Here is a 17,633-nt window from a genome sequence, read left to right as displayed (position 1 = left end):
GTGGGGATGAAGAAAAAGTGGGTAAATTTGTTCAATTTGTAGACTAGTAGGTAGATGCAAAAATTCACCTGCAAACCTATCGACGACTAGAAATACTTTCCCATTTACCCTGAGGGATGTGAAGTGTATATAGCTATCCTGTGGGCTAGGCTAGTTTGCCCTTGTTCCTCTAATAAGATTCACACTTTTTGACATGCTACGTCACATCTCGCTTGAGGCCCTTCCACTTGAATCTCTCCCGAACAACCATATAAGTCTTTCGGAACCCCTAGTTCCCCGACAGTGGTGAATCATGTGCTCCCTAGAGTACCCTCTACCTCAACCATGAGTTGGGAACTAAGAAAATGCAACCCTTGTAATAGATGACCTCATCCATCACTCGGTAACGCTCATCTGCATGAGTACCCTCCAATACCTCGCATGCCCTCCTATCTTTGGAGTACTCCACCAACAATTGAGCCTTACAATCATGGTAGATTCTCATGAGAGGAAATCGGGCTAGTCTTCCAGATAGATCATCTACCACCACATTGTGCTTCCCCCGCACATACTCTATATCGAAGTCATATGCGTACACCTTGCTGAACCATATTTGTTTCCTGTCATTGAGGTGTCACCGCGCATGAAATGTCAAAGACTATTGTGATTTCTCTTCACTCCAAACTGGTTGCCCACCAAGTACTGACAGAACTTGGCCAATGCATGCATAATTGCCAGCATTTCCTTGTCATATATGGAATATGATAGCTCATGTGGTAGGAGCTTTCAACTCTTGAATGCAATGGGATGTCCCTCCTGTGACAATACTACTCCAACTCCTACTCCAGATGCATCACACTCAACTATGAATGGTTAGGAAAAATCCAGAAGTGCCAAGACAAGGCAATTGCTCATCACCTCCTTGAGGTGATCGAAGTCAACTTGTGCTCCATTAGTCCATGCAAAGGCCCCTTTCTTGGTCAAGTCAGTCAAGGGTGGTGCGCGCTGTGGGAACCCCTTGAAAACATTTATGTAGTAGGTGCAAATGCCCAAGAAGAACCTCAGCATTATCACATCTCGGGGTACTCACAAATCCTAGATGGCCCGAATCTTCTCCTCATGGACCTTCACCCCATCAACACCAATGATATGTCCTAGCTAGAGCATCTTTGTCAACCCAAAATCGCACTTGGAGAGCTCGGCATAAACATGCTTCTCCTCGAGAATGCGCAATACCTCCTCCAATTGTTGGAGGTGGTCCTCCCATGTCTGACTGTAAATCAAAATGCTGTTGAAGAAAATGAGAATGAACCTCCTGAACTTTCCTCAAAATACATGGTTCATGTAATAATGGAAAGTGGTTGGAGAATTTTTTAGCCCAAATGGCATGAACAGGAACTCAAAGTGTCCATAGTGGGACCGAAAAGTTATCTTAGGGATATCCTAATCCCTCACCCTGATCTAGTGGTACCCTGAATGTAGATAAATCTTGGAGAAGTACTTGGATCCTCTAAGCTAATACATCATCTCATCTATGTAGGGAATGGGGAATCAGTTCTTAAGTGTCTTACAGTTTAGGGCCGGATATTCAATGCACATCTGAAGGGTTCCATCCTTACTTTTCAATAGCATAACTAAAGAAGTGAAAGGACTAGAACTTGGCATCATATGGCCCAATGTTAATAGCTCATGGATGACATTCTCTATCTCATCTTTATAGGCCTTAGGATGAATGTAAGGGGTGGTAGTCACTGCCTACAGACCCGTCTCTATCTCAAACCCTCTGTCGAGTTGTTTCCCTAGTGGAGTGTCCCTAAACACTACTACGTACACGTTCAACAAAGCCTATATGAATTCCATTTTCAATCCCTTCCCTAGAAAATGTATGTTAGTATATTTTGATGATATACTAATCTACAACAAGTCGTGGAAGGATCATGTTCAACATGTTGACATGACACTCAAACTACTGGAAGGGAAACAACTATATGAAAAAAATCCAATTTTTTTTTGAAGTACAAGAGATCGAATATTTGGGTCATATTGTATCTCATGAGGCTGTTAAGGAAGACCCTAACAAAATTAAAGTTATTAAGGAATGGAAAATCCCCACAACCCTAAAGCTTCTTTGAGGATTTCTTAGGTTGACAAGGTATTATCACAAATTTGTTAAGAATTATGGGAGAATAACAGTGCCTCTAACAACATTAATGAAGAGAGAGGAATTTTCTTGGAATCTAGAAGGAGCTAAGGCCTTTGAACATCTTAAAGGGGCAATGTGCCAAGCACCAATCGTAGCTACACTAGACTTAAAAAAACATTTATTGTGGAATGTGATGCCTCAGGAAATAGGATTGATGTTGTTTTAGTCCAAGAAGGAAGACCCATTTCTTTTGAAATTCATCCAATCAAGGAAAAGTATTTACACACACCTATTTATGAGAAGGAAATGTTGGCTATATTCCATGCACTAAAGCAATGGTGACCTTACCTAATTGGAAGCCACTTCAAGGTAAAATATATCATAATAGTCTTAAATAAGAAAAAATATGGGAGTATCCCACTGGGACAGCTCATTGTGTAAGGAAGACCAAGGCAGATTATCAAGTGGCACAACTTATTTGCATTGGGATAAAGGCATTGGGGGCCAATACAAGCACTTAGGCATAGGTTATATGTGGTAGTTATGAATGAGAGTGTAGACTTAAGGTGAAAGTCGTCGAGGGATAATACACAACTATAGGTTTAGTTTCTATGCAACAATAAATACCAGGAGTGTAGATATTTTGTGTTATAAGAGAAACCCATAGTGTAGCCATAGTGTATTTTACAATTTTAGAATTTCTTCTAGTATCTTTGTTCTACTTCACATATTCATCAGAATATCTAAGTGTGTATAAAAATGTTCATCTCTATTTCTCATTTTCATTATATAATTTCTAGCATATAAAGTTCAACGAATAATATAAAATTTCCTATTATGATACTCTAATGCTTTCTTCTATTTGAAGGAAAGTATCTGCCATCTGAACTTTTCCTTTACGTGTTTATTATGAATAACATATGTATGTTTTATATATGTAATCATATATTTATATATGTATATGTGAATATGACCCTGTTTTTTTTTTGTAAATTTTTTATGAACATATTTTGACAAATCCATGTATATATCTTTCAGGTTAAGTGTTATTGCCCTGTGTGGCATATGTACGGCCATATAATAGACTCTTTTATATTTTTCTCCATAATAGAAAATGATTGAACACCCTGCGTGGTGATGAAAGCTAAAACTAGCACAAGTTTTTGGTAAAATATAAATTTTGATAGAGCCCTTAGTGGCAAGAAGATTACAGCATATGCTAATAGCATCCACAACATGTAATTTTTCAAAATTAATGAAAGATTACGATTTTTCCAGTGGAAAAAATGTTTATATGAATATGTGTATATCGAAGGTTTCCCTAGTTAAAACCAAATACTTAATCTCTCTTTGTAATTTGTCTTTACATGTAATACAAATAATTCTTATATATATATATCTATATATATATATATATCTATATATATATATATATATATATATATATATAATATATATATATATATATATATATATATATATATATATATATATATATATATATATATATATATATATATATATATATATATATATATATATATATGATTCTCTAAATTGCAAGAGATAACTCACTGGAAATTCAACAATAACTTCCACAAGTCTATTAGTACTTAAATATTCCTTGTACAACTCTTACAAGTTTTTTATTTTGGTATCTCATATAATTATCACAGTTTTATTTACAACTAAATTTTTTCCTTCATAGAAAAATATACCAATATTTTCTCCTATAACAATCTTTTCTCTTATTACAACAATAGCATAATATTAGGCATCTTTCTCAATATCAAATGGTTTATGCAAGTGTGGCAAGGCGAGGACTGGTGCAAAGCAAACACAGTGCTTCAGTTCAACAAATTACTTTTGCTGTTCCCCGCACCAAGAAAAATTTACTTTTTATTTTCCCTTGGTAACTTGAATCAAGGGCCATGTAATATGAGAGAACCCAAACATGAATCTCCTATAGAAATTAGCAAGGCACAATAAGTTGTGAAGCATTGACATAATCATCAAGGCTGCCCAATCCCAAATGACTTGGATCTTATCTAGATCCACATGCACACATTTCTCATCAATTTTGTAGCTGAGATATTGGACCTGGTTAATGCTAAAGGAGCACTTCTCTAGGTTGGCGCATATCTTGTGTTGTTGTAGGGTTTGAAGTAATTTCCAAATATGATGGAACTATAAAACCATAAACCATAAACACATTGTTCAAAGGCCATAATATTTCATCCATTAGCCTCATAAAAGTTTCAAGGGAATTTTTCAACATGAAGGGCATGAAAAACCACTCAAAAGGTCCCTCCTTGGATTTGAAGGTGGTCTTCTACACATTTGTGTGCTCTATTGGAACTTGGTGATAATCAAACATCAAATCAATCTTACTGAAGTGCTTGTCACCCTTTAGTTGGTGAAGAGGATCATTAATCCATGGGATCAGATACTTGTTCTTGACAATTATTTTATTCAGTTCCCCATAATTAATGCAAAGTCTCCAAGTTCCATTCGTCTTATGTATGAGTACAATTGGTGTTGGAAATAATACTGAGAGGGGGGGGGGTGAATCAGTATTATCAGATCAATCAAACTTTTCAATTTCATACTCAGAAACATATACGCTACTTCAATTAAGTGAACCCGCGTGTACACGCTACTGTGTCTAATGAAACTCGCGTATATCCAGAGATCTTATAATTCAGTTAGCTTAATCTTCAGTAAATGCATCAGATCATTATTAAGCATATTAACAGTAAACAGGTGCAGAATAACAGAACAGAACATCACACAAGAGCCACACACATGAACACAAAGATATAAGGTGGAAACCCAATGTGGGTGAAAACCACCTGCTGCAAGTCATCTCAATCTTCTTCTTAATAAGAAAATCCTTTTACAATATTTGTACTGGTGCAGTCTTATACCAGTACGGGAGCTACAACCCCCTTTGCTCTTGTACTAGCCGATCCATTTACTAGTACGCAGGCTGCTACCTGCTACAATGCTCCAAAGATCTCCTTTAGCTTTTGTACTAGCTTAGATACTAGTACGTAGGTGCTTGCCTACAATCTTCCTTCTTTCAGATATCACTTTTCATCAATTTTCAGACTGGATACACTGAAGCACAACACATAATCTGTAAGGCCACTTTTCATCCAATTTTCATACTGGACCCATAACTATCATTGAAGCTCAAAACAATCATCAAACTCTGAATCACTGAAACCCTGTTAACAACAGTCACCAGAACACAGAGCAGACACAGAACTCTGTAATAACCATCAGATCCATCTGCAACTTCAAATATCAAGCTTTACAATGTATACGCTACTTCGATGAATCAAACCCGCGTGTATACGCGCTTTTGCCAAAGACAACCCGCGTACAGATCTAAAAATAATTTCTCATAACTTGCAGCTGTACCAGACATCAGTCATACTCATAACATTTATAGAACAATACATGCGTCAGTATGTAGATCTAGAATAAGCATCATAAAGATAGTTCATTTCAAACCATTTGATCCCGATCTCTCCTTAGATCTAGTTCTCCATCAACCGGTGAGATCTCTCCTTAGCTCAGATCAAGCAATGCATCATCAACCCATAACCCTGCATTCTGGATCTAATGCTTCATCAGATATTCAAGACATTTCAGATACCCTTGCCTAATGATTTCCTTCCCTTTATATAGCCTTAGGCCTTGTTCAATACCAAGAGCCAAAACCATAGAAATCCAATACCATCAACTTCAAAACTAGTGATCAACACGTCCGCCGAGACGCCAAGGTCCAAAACCATAGGCACAACTTCCAAGGAATAACCGCCATGGACCAAAGGTACTTTTCCACATACACGCGCTTTTGCTGAAGCCAACCTGCGTGTACACGCGACTTGGGCTTAACGAACCTGCGTGTATGAACTTTCTCTTCTTCTTATAGTCTGATCATCAATTCCTTGCTGCTGACCTTCTGTACTCTGATTTGTCATCAGTGAGGTTTTCCATCAAGGACAACACTTATCTCATAATGCCAACAATCTCCCCCTTTGGACTTGATGGCAAAGCTAACTTGTCACACTTAGAACTATCATCTGATTCCTTTGAGCTATCCTCCATTAGTCACATATGATATCTCTTCTGAAGATTCATCATCTGATTTCCTTTGAGCTATCCTCCATCAGTCACATCTGATATCTCTTCTGAAGATTCATCCAGTTATACATAAGTGAGATATTCTTCTATGAGAGGGTTGCCATCAAGTACAACACATGCATCATAATGCCAACAATCTCCCCCTTTGGACTTGATGGCAACAACGCCAAATCACTCTCCCCCTTTGACATCAAGGGCAAAGGGTGAACCAAGATATTCTCTTCCTTTGTTGAATCATTCCACTGTCCATACTCCCCCTGAGTACCTGCTGAAATCTCTGAATAGTCTCCCCCTTTGTATATGCCAAGGTGTACCAATCTGTCCATGCTCCCCCTGAGTACATGCTGAATCTCTGTACCGCTGAAGTGTGTTGTACATGCTCTTCCTGACTGTAGGCAAGATCTGCAAAAGATGTTCTTCAAGAAGAACATGACTCTATACATCATAAAAGACCTTCCTATCACCAAAGACTCATACATACATCCATCTCTCAACTAAGTGAGGATATCCAAAAATTGACTCATCCACCCAACCAAGTGGGAATACATCAAAATTTTACAAATGACAACCAATCATATTGCATCAATCATCCCAGGCATAGTGGGGAAACCAAAATAGGCCGTTACATGACCTTGACACCATAAAAGAGATATATGACATAGAGACGAAATAACTAGACCAAGACTTATGAAAGTCACTAGCAGCATCTGATAATCACCATTCAGATCAGCAACCAAGAGATCCTTCTGTTCTCCTTTCGCCTTTGTTCCTCCTGAAATCAACACCAAATGTGAACTAGAACCAAAAGCTTTAAGATAATGCCAACAATGCATCATTGGAAGATTATCTGCTCCCCCTGAACCTGTGCCAGATGATCTTTGTCAGACCTATATCAGACTTTCTGCAACCAACATCTGTCCCTGCTGATTTCCTTCAAATCTCCATATACGCGTCTGTATACACATAAACAAGCGTATATACGCAGATATCCCTTACGCAACACGCGTATACCATATACGCGACTATCCCCTTGTAAAACGGCGTATGCACGCGGATATCCTTTAAACAACACGCGTACACAAATTTCCATATCAGCAACCTGTAAATGTCCTAAAGAGAATAGGTCATCAACCTATAACAAGGTATGTCTGCATCAATTCATCCCTTTGAACAGAATTCAGAGTCATTCACATTGTATCATGTGTGAAACCACCATAGCCATTTCATCAAGCTCTACATGATCCAAGTATCATTACTTGGGAACATCTGCATCAATTAACATATGTAAGGATCAACCTATCATCATATAGATAAGAACTCATCACCATGTCTTCAATAAAGCAACTTTGAGTAGTCATCCATGTATCAGCACTATGTATCTTGAGCTCAAATTCTTTTGACAAAGATTCTTGATATCATCATCAGCAACAATCCTTATCCGCATGAGTGCCTGCATAATAACTGTATGATATTTATGCATAAGACAACAACAGTATATAAGTGACTCATCATCAAGTGAGGAAGATGTGTATTCAAGCTTTGTACTTCTCCTTGTTCTTATGAAGATCACCATGTAAGCACCATATATGCATCATCAAAGAATCAACCATAAATCTGATCTGAACATCTTCTATGTAACTCCAAGAATTATATGAGAGTTTATCATAGACAACTCACAACCACATCATAGCAAGATATATCATTTAGCCATATAAGAATCATCACCAAGGATTATTAACCATAATGCAAACAATGAATTACTAAAGGCATATGCTCCCCCTCAACCAGTGCCATCTGTTAGATCTGATCATGCATAAGCATCAAAACATCATCATCCTCAAGTTAGGATTAAAACACTTCTAGACATCATACAAGTAACAAAACATTTCCACACATCCTCAGCAGACTGTAGCTATTAACCAATAGAGCAAATAATGGACTAAATCATATCAGATCCCTTTTCTGAGCCTGTCCCCACTGCTTTTCCTCAGACTGACATATACGCGACTTTGCAGTGTCGAACTCGCGTATATACGCGACTTCCCTTTAAGGAACTTGCGTATGAGATTCAGGACACTGAAGGTTTACACTTTCAGCTCCCCCTGAGTCTGATATGTCTGTGCTGTGCTGTGTCTCAGTAGATTGTGCTGACTGTACTTCCTTCTTCCTCCATATCTTCAAGTGTGATGAGGTTTTCTCCTTTCGGTGTGATGTCCATACTTTGTTCCTGCATTCCTTTGCTATATGTCCAAGCTTGTTACATGCATAACATCTAACATGTTTCATGTTCCTTCTGTAGCAATCAGCAGCTTTGTGACCATACATATTGCAAGTAAAGCAATATCCATTAAAGTACCTTGATTGAGATGACATGTCCGCATAATAGTCTTGAACTCTTCTTCTTCTACATCTAGTTGCAACATGTCCAAGATTATGACATACATAACATTCAACATTATTCATAGGAGGAGTAAAAAATTTTCTTTGAGGAGTCTTTTTCCTTGAATGTTGATGGGGTTGACCTTTCATCTCCTTGTTGATCATTTTGGATTTCTCTTTAGAGTTCCTTGCCTCACCTTGTGAACTAGATTCACCTTCAACAGATTCATGGAAACCAAGACCAGTCTTGATAGCAGGAGACCTTTGACTACTAAGAATATCATCCAAGACTTTAGAACTATCTTGAAATCGTAAAAGCTTATCCTTTTCTTCTATTTTACCTTTCAAGATATTTACCTCAACTTGAAGCTGTTCCTCCTTTTCTAGACATTGCTTCTTCATGTCTTCTCCATCTTTCCTTCCTTCTTCCAACTGATGCCTTAGTTTGAGAATCTCCTTTTCTTGTTCTTCATTCAGATCCTGCTGCATTTGACGAACTCGGAAGGCACATTCTAGTTGAGATTTTAAGCTGGTGGCTTCGTTTTCTTGTTTTGCAATAGCTTGGAGTAGATCTGTATTCTGCTTCTTTGATTCTTCAAGATCTCCTTTTAGTGAGGGGATTGTAGCTTCAAGATTTTCATAGTAGCTGGATCTATCTTTGAGTTTCTTGATGGTTGTGCTTCTTTCGTTGATTTCTTTTCTTAATGATGTCACTTCATGCTGCAATTTTTGACATTGGTCTTCCTTGTCCTTGAGAAGCTTTCTTACCTTGTTTCCTTCTTCTATTTGGGCCTTTAGTTTGGTAACTTCTTCCTTGAAAGCACATTCCCTTTTGTTCAATAGATCTTGTTGATCTTTAACTTTGTCTGCAAGCCTTCTAAACATTGCCTCTATTTGACACTTTTCTTGCTCACCCATAAAAGCATGTTCAGTAGTTTCACTATCACTTCCATCACTTTCACAAGGAAATATAGCAGGAACATCAGAGGATAACACATTCATACCTGATAATGATTCTGAATCTGAAGAACTTCTTATACCTAATCCCCAATCGACTCTCCCACTGTCATAGATCTTCTGAGATGTCTTCTTCTTCTTATGAGCTTTCTTCTTAAGCTTCTTTCCCATTGTTCCACGGATCTCCTTCAAGCGATCAAGCTTCTACCAAAGGACCTGCTCTGATACCAATTGTTGGAAATAATACTGAGAGGGGGGGGGGGTGAATCAGTATTATTAGATCAATCAAACTTTTCAATTTCATACTCAGAAACATATACGCTACTTCAATTAAGTGAACCCGCGTGTACACGCTACTGTGTCTAATGAAACTCGCGTATATCCAGAGATCTTATAATTCAGTTAGCTTAATCTTCAGTAAATGCATCAGATCATTATTAAGCATATTAACAGTAAACAGGTGCAGAATAACAGAACAGAACATCACACAAGAGCCACACACATGAACACAAAGATATAAGGTGGAAACCCAATGTGGGTGAAAACCACCTGCTGCAAGTCATCTCAATCTTCTTCTTAATAAGAAAATCCTTTTACAATATTTGTACTGGTGCAGTCTTATACCAGTACGGGAGCTACAACCCCCTTTGCTCTTGTACTAGCCGATCCATTTACTAGTACGCAGGCTGCTACCTGCTACAATGCTCCAAAGATCTCCTTTAGCTTTTGTACTAGCTTAGATACTAGTACGTAGGTGCTTGCCTACAATCTTCCTTCTTTCAGATATCACTTTTCATCAATTTTCAGACTGGATACACTGAAGCACAACACATAATCTGTAAGGCCACTTTTCATCCAATTTTCATACTGGACCCATAACTATCATTGAAGCTCAAAACAATCATCAAACTCTGAATCACTGAAACCCTGTTAACAACAGTCACCAGAACACAGAGCAGACACAGAACTCTGTAATAACCATCAGATCCATCTGCAACTTCAAATATCAAGCTTTACAATGTATACGCTACTTCGATGAATCAAACCCGCGTGTATACGCGCTTTTGCCAAAGACAACCCGCGTACAGATCTAAAAATAATTTCTCATAACTTGCAGCTGTACCAGACATCAGTCATACTCATAACATTTATAGAACAATACATGCGTCAGTATGTAGATCTAGAATAAGCATCATAAAGATAGTTCATTTCAAACCATTTGATCCCGATCTCTCCTTAGATCTAGTTCTCCATCAACCGGTGAGATCTCTCCTTAGCTCAGATCAAGCAATGCATCATCAACCCATAACCCTGCATTCTGGATCTAATGCTTCATCAGATATTCAAGACATTTCAGATACCCTTGCCTAATGATTTCCTTCCCTTTATATAGCCTTAGGCCTTGTTCAATACCAAGAGCCAAAACCATAGAAATCCAATACCATCAACTTCAAAACTAGGGATCAACACGTCCGCTGAGACGCCAAGGTCCAAAACCATAGGCACAACTTCCAAGGAATAACCGCCATGGACCAAAGGTACTTTTCCACATACACGCGCTTTTGCTGAAGCCAACCTGCGTGTACACGCGACTTGGGCTTAACGAACCTGCGTGTATGAACTTTCTCTTCTTCTTATAGTCTGATCATCAATTCCTTGCTGCTGACCTTCTGTACTATGATTTGTCATCAGTGAGGTTTGCCATCAAGGACAACACTTATCTCATAATGCCAACAACTGGCCTCCCATAACATGAGGAACTTGGACAGGTGTGCCCTTTCTATAGTAGCTCATATATATGTCACTTTGTTTCATCATTTTCCAAAAGGGAGTGGTGGTATATTGGCCCATTGGGTAAAGGATCTCTCATAGTCATATTGATCAAGTGCTTGACCTAATAGTGCAAGGGTATTATTGTGCGTTAGGAGAAGATGTCCCTGTATTCTTCCACAACGCTATCAACATACTTTTGTTGCATGGAGGGACCCCTTCGAGGGGCCATGGATGTGGCCATGATATTCCCATTACTTTGAGAAAAAATAATAAAAAAAAAAATTCTCATTCTCAGAGATGCAGAGATCAAAGACATGGGGGTAGGCTACCTCTCGTACCTTGTATAGTTTCCTTCCCAAATTTATTATCACAGTGAAAGGACTAGAATCATATAAAACATATCACTTCCACATGTATAGTTGGACTAATAAAGCATCACAAACTTCAAGAGGAGTGACATCACATAATACCTCATCAATGAAGGACTTGATGTTGTAGGGAAGGCGATGTTGCTTCTTAACATAGATATCTCATCCTTGGTGGAGAAACCTAATGGTATATGGTTGTGAGTATGGTGTGGCAATTAGGTCCAATCTCTTAATGACCTCTAATGAGATCAGTTTCTTTTGGATCACATTATCAACAATGAACTATAATGGAGAACCCTTCATCCACATATGTGAGTGAAAGACATGCTCACCCTCCTTTTCATATTTGGGCTCAATATTTTGGACCTTGGTGGTCGAAATAGTGATAGTCTAGGGTTTTCATTAATAATATACTTCCCCTTTTAATTCCCCTTATTGGGTTTTGGCTCAGATTCGAAGCATGCATCATATTCCAAGTATTTTTGCTCAACCACTAGTGACTGCTTGGGACGACATTCGTTTTTGTTGTTGGTGGGGCCCTTCTGAAACTCACACCACATTCTTGTGTCCTACGTAGTCTTCACGGTTCCACTCCTTGTTGGTGGCTTTAATGGGTTGTATTGGGTCGTTCCACCTTGGCCCTATCCCTATAGTTTTGGGATTCTCTTCCCTTGCTTTGGATTCGTAGATCCAAAGTCTCTCTTCTTTTGTTTAAATTTTTATTCAATCTTGGAAGCACACCAATATGATACACCAAGCAAGAAAATGTCCAAGAACTTCATTTCTTCCTGAATATATTTAATAAAACAACTACGATATTTGAGTTCCATATGCCTTTCAGAGTCTTTGATACCCATATTTGTGTGTAGAGTATGAAAATTTTTCATCAAATCATGCACATCTTGATCCCTTTGTTTCTGTAGTGTGGTCCAATGTATGCACTTGTCTTCATATCTCCCAATAGAGTAATAATGTTCCTTGGAATAATCATAGAAAGAGTTCGAAGAGGGTGCGGTTGAAATCAGATAAGGTTCCTCATCTATTCTCTCATAGTAATATCCCACTAGTACTTGACATGTGGGCAGGGACATTGAATAATGCAAAAGTAATATTTTCCCTATCACAGAATATATGGGCTGAAGAATAACCTTCCAATAGAATTTACCATTTTTGTACAATATCTCCACTAATTTTACCTTTCAATATAGGGACATCAAATTTAACTTATACCTTGAATGGGGTGGTGCCTCCAAAGTGATTGTTGCATGAAGATGGATTGCCTATTGGCATTCGCCAAAGATCTAGGTAAAGTTGTCCATCGTTTCATTCATCTATCATTTGAGGGCTTCTTAAAGAAATAATTTGATAGGATTTCTTTCTCACTTGTCTTTGTTTTCTTCTACCATGGGAGGTCGTCAGGTTTTGTGAGGGAGGTCTCACAGGGGCTTGACTAGTTCGAGTCCTAATTCCTTACACCCAACCTAGTTGGGAACATGCATAGAAATACAAAGAAAGAACATAAGGCTTTGATTCCATTAATCCAAACTTATGAAGGAGAAAAATAAAATACATAATTAAACAGAAACACAAATGTACAGTAATACTGAACTTCAATTAATAAATATTGAATACTGAAAATTATTTACAAGAAAAATGAAAATAAACTAGCTCGGTTGATTGTAGCTTATCTCTAAGAAGAGAAGTTTCAAATAAATGCCTTCTAAACTATCTTACAATGAGGCTCAAATTCCTTTTATCATAAAGAAGAAGTGTGAAACCCTAACTCTAGGAGATGAAGCACCAACAATTATAGTCCTCGTGTGGGTAAGTTGGACCACCAACTTCTTGGGGTCGTAACTTTGGTTTACAATCTCTCGTTGGCTATCATAATAACACGTTTCAAAGATCTCCACAAGGAGGTAAAAAAGAATGTATGAAAAAAATTATACAAATTTTTCAGTTTGTCCGTTTTCCCATAAAGGGTCGTTTAGGACCTCAAAATAGATCTAGTAGTTTAGGACCTAAAAGACTGCCATAAATAGAAAGTTATGCTAGAATTAAGGAAACTAAAAGGAAACGGTTTTGGGGGTCCAAGTGGAATAGGCAGGTGGCCTCCAATATCCCCCTATACCAATACTACGATATAATAGAAAGAACTTTGGCGAGGTTAAATTATAGCTACCTCTAGCCTTTTTGCAACAATACATTCAATTTCACTCTTATAGGAATAAGGATATATTCAAGGTCTCATGTTTGGAGGAACACTTCATGTAATCAATTTCATATCATGATCATGATTGTTAATAGGTGGGAGAATTTTGGGATTCTCAAATACCTTGGAATGGTTGTCAAGGACTCTTTGGAGAAGTAGAGAAATGGATGACTTAGATGTTTTAAAATCTAGTGAACATAATTATGAAATTACTCCTTGTTTTTCCTTCTTCATATGAATTTTCATGCCATTATAGCTCATTATATTTCCATGTTTCCATGTGACAACCCTTAATTCAATTTCCTTTCCTTATTATAAAATTTTTAAGAAACCTTCTTGAAAATTAAAAGTTATCATCCCCAAAGATTATAACCATTGGACTTCTAATAGAATGTCTACACCATGCATTGGAATGGCAAGGATTGGACTACATAGATCAATCTAGCCATTTGGTTGCACATTATGTAGATCAAAGAAATGCTCCATCTCTAGTATCCATGTTACCAAACCCTTGCCATCAAATTTTCTCATATTGATATTTGGAATATGCTTGATCTTCATACCAAAGTGAGAGTCTCTAAAATAATGGTTCACATTTCTTATGTTTTCATCATGAGTTTCATGGAATACCTTGTCACCATTAGGAAGCCTCTCATGTAGAAACTTTGTGAGCTCTTCCTTTAAACCTTCCATGTGTGCTTTTAAACCATCTAATTTTGAGTTTATTTATACTTTTTTGTCCGCTTTTAAAATATTTGTTTCCCCTTTTATTTTTGCTTCTAAACCATCTATATTAACAAGCATTTCTTCAAATTCATTTTTGGCTTCTCTTTATGGGAGTGAAAATTGTTGTACTTCTTCCCATAATTTTGATGTATCATATTGGATTTATTCTTCTTCATGGATCATAATAGAGAATTTTGAGGGCTTAATAGGTGTAGCATTTTCTTTTTGGGAGGAATTTTGGAACCAATTAATGATATCTATGCTTCACTATTCCCTTTGAATCACCTCTAACTTGTTTTTCAAACAAACATTATGCAAATTTAAAAATAAACACCTTTTAGAGCTTGATTTTGAGCTTGTTGATAAGGTTGACCTTGAAACTGTTGCATCTTTGTGATTTTAGCTTCCCAAGGTCTAAAATTCCATTATGAGGCATCTATATATGTCTTCTTACCAACATCATAAGTTGGATCTAGATTGGATTCTTCAATATAAAGTTGTGTTAAACCTCTCAGAAAGACCTGATTATGGATTGGCTTAGTAGAGAGAATCTATACAGACTACCATGTGTCACTATTTTAACCTTAAGCCTTGAAGCTCACTATCTAAAAACTAAATTCGATTATTTTTATTCATTTTTTATGGAATTCAAATCTGATTATCAAAGTGAAGTTCATGACAATTTTTCCCTCAACACCTATTTCACATATTGAATTTTAAAATATACAAAAATGCTAACTTCCTCGGACCATATCTTTGAAAATAAAGTGAAACAAGATCTGAGAATATAACTAGCTGTTCATAAAGATTTCAGATCCACATGGTAACAATTTCAATGTCCGAAGCTTCACAAAAAAAAAGGTAGTGAAAATGGCGTGATGACCTCTTTGAAGCACCAAAAACCTAGAAGCAAGAGATTTGATATGAAATGTTATGCATGTAGATCAATATCACACACATTAGAGGAATTTTTAGCCTAAAAGTGCTGATGAAAATTTCACGTAATTTCCCTATCATAATATGTAAACGAGTCAAAATCTTTTAAATTTAAAAATAGGTACATGTAAATATTTTGGAGGGAAAACAAGAGAAACAAATTTTTTTAATCGTATTTTTGGCTTATCTCCTTATATGTTTCGTCAAATTTCAAGTGTAGACACTCTTTAGATGCAGAATTAAATTTTGTATCCAATGGGTTGCCATCATGCATACTTTTGAGAAGACCGACGTTGATAAATATTTAGTATACATGTATCTTCAATATTTATCAATATGTGGCTTCTCAAAAGTATGCATGATGAGTACTCATTGGATGCAAAAATTAATTCCACATCTAGAGGGTCTACACTTCAAATTTGGATACAGCAGAAGGAGATAAGCCAAAAATACAATTAAAAGAAATAGTTTTCTTCTTTTCCATCCAAAATTCATAACTCTTATTTTATTATTTTAAATATTATTTTATTATTTTTCCTTAGGAGGAAAATTTTAGGCTCAATTTTCCTCCAATGAAAAAATAAGAAAAGATAGATGAACGACTAGATTTTAAGCCACTTCAAAAGGGATCTCCCTTTACCTCAATAAATGACCAATTCTTAGATGATTCAAATGACAAGGCCTCCTTGGTATATATAGGAGTCTAAAGGGTTAAAATATAATTAGGACCTACATAACAGTAATATTGTAAGGAAACATTAAAAAAATAGTGGCCTTCTATGGGGAGTACCAATAACAATATGGAGGCTACACTAGTATTAAATGGGCCCAACACTTTGTATGGTACTAATTAGCAAAATTTCCTAGTATGTAATACTATATATCTTGATATCATGTTTTGGGGATGAAACATCCAAAGGGGTATGAAATATAACGTACATAGGGTGGTACCCACTCGGATAATAAACTTAATGTGGTATAGTCATCGAACACACCTACTAGCTAGTTAATCAATACTAAATACGCCCACTAGATAGCTCGGAGGAAATGGTATAATAGTAAGGTGTAGTTGGCATGAAACCTTAGGACTACATGTGCGTATAATTGCATTAGATATGTAGATATCCACTCCTAGAGAAAGCATATATTGTGAAGTGATTTCCTCCATAGTTTTTGATGTTACCTAACTTTAGGGTTCTATATTGTTTGTGATTTAGTTTAAGGATTAAGTATCACTACTCACCAAACCTTAGAGTGAATTTCAAAAATGTTAATATGTATGCAATAATCATAAATGACACACTTTAAAATGCCTTGGGTTCAAGTGTAGTTGGATCTAAGCATTACCCCATTCACCTTTTGAAGATGACATTGCATCATACTTGTTCATATGTCAATTTATATAGAGGTAAAGCTATTGTTACCTTTTTTTGAAATTCATTTACTTTAACAAGTTGTGCATATAAGGCTTCTAAGGAATATGGAAGGTATACTATCTTATTGGAGAAATATTTCTAGTACATAGGTGCCTTGAAAAGCAATCAAGGAAAAAACCACAATTAACTTTTATATGCAGATCTAATCATTAATGGAAGGATTGTATATGTGTTGATGGGTTCTAGTGCCTCACAAAAATTCTTCAAGGAGTAGGAAATTGAACATAGACAAAATTTGGACCATATGGTGCTCTAATAAAGTTTATAAATTCTAAGGATAAGAAAACAAATGAGCATCCAAAATTCACATTTACTTGTATAAGTGGAAGTACCATGAAAACTTTAAACTATTGAAATTAAATTAATAGGACAAGTTAGTAATACTTGGTGGATGGAAGGATTGTGTTGTGCATATGACAATAAGGAACCTAGATATAAAGTTTTGGATTGTATCTCCATTAAGTATGAGAAGGTAGTGAGGCACCTAAAGTCTCAACATTTTGTATTAGTTATTGGAGAAGTAGATAAGGATGAAGTGGGGACACCTATTCTACCAACACTTTCTAATG

General features: G+C 36.7%; 1 pseudogene; it reads right to left on the bottom strand.

Annotated features, from left to right (window-relative positions):
* Positions 1-14,659, bottom strand: part of LOC149141114 (S-adenosyl-L-methionine-dependent uroporphyrinogen III methyltransferase, chloroplastic pseudogene) — a 46,873-nt pseudogene extending 32,214 nt beyond the window's left edge.
* Between the last annotated feature and the right edge of the window lie 2,974 nt (positions 14,660-17,633).

This window comes from Pinus tabuliformis, chromosome X (genome assembly GCF_031772625.1).
Source record: "Pinus tabuliformis cultivar Carrire ecotype Pingquan chromosome X, CPIR1, whole genome shotgun sequence".
NCBI lineage: Eukaryota > Viridiplantae > Streptophyta > Pinopsida > Pinales > Pinaceae > Pinus > Pinus tabuliformis.
Note: the sequence above shows the minus strand (reverse complement) of the source record. Positions and strands in the feature narration are given on the sequence as shown.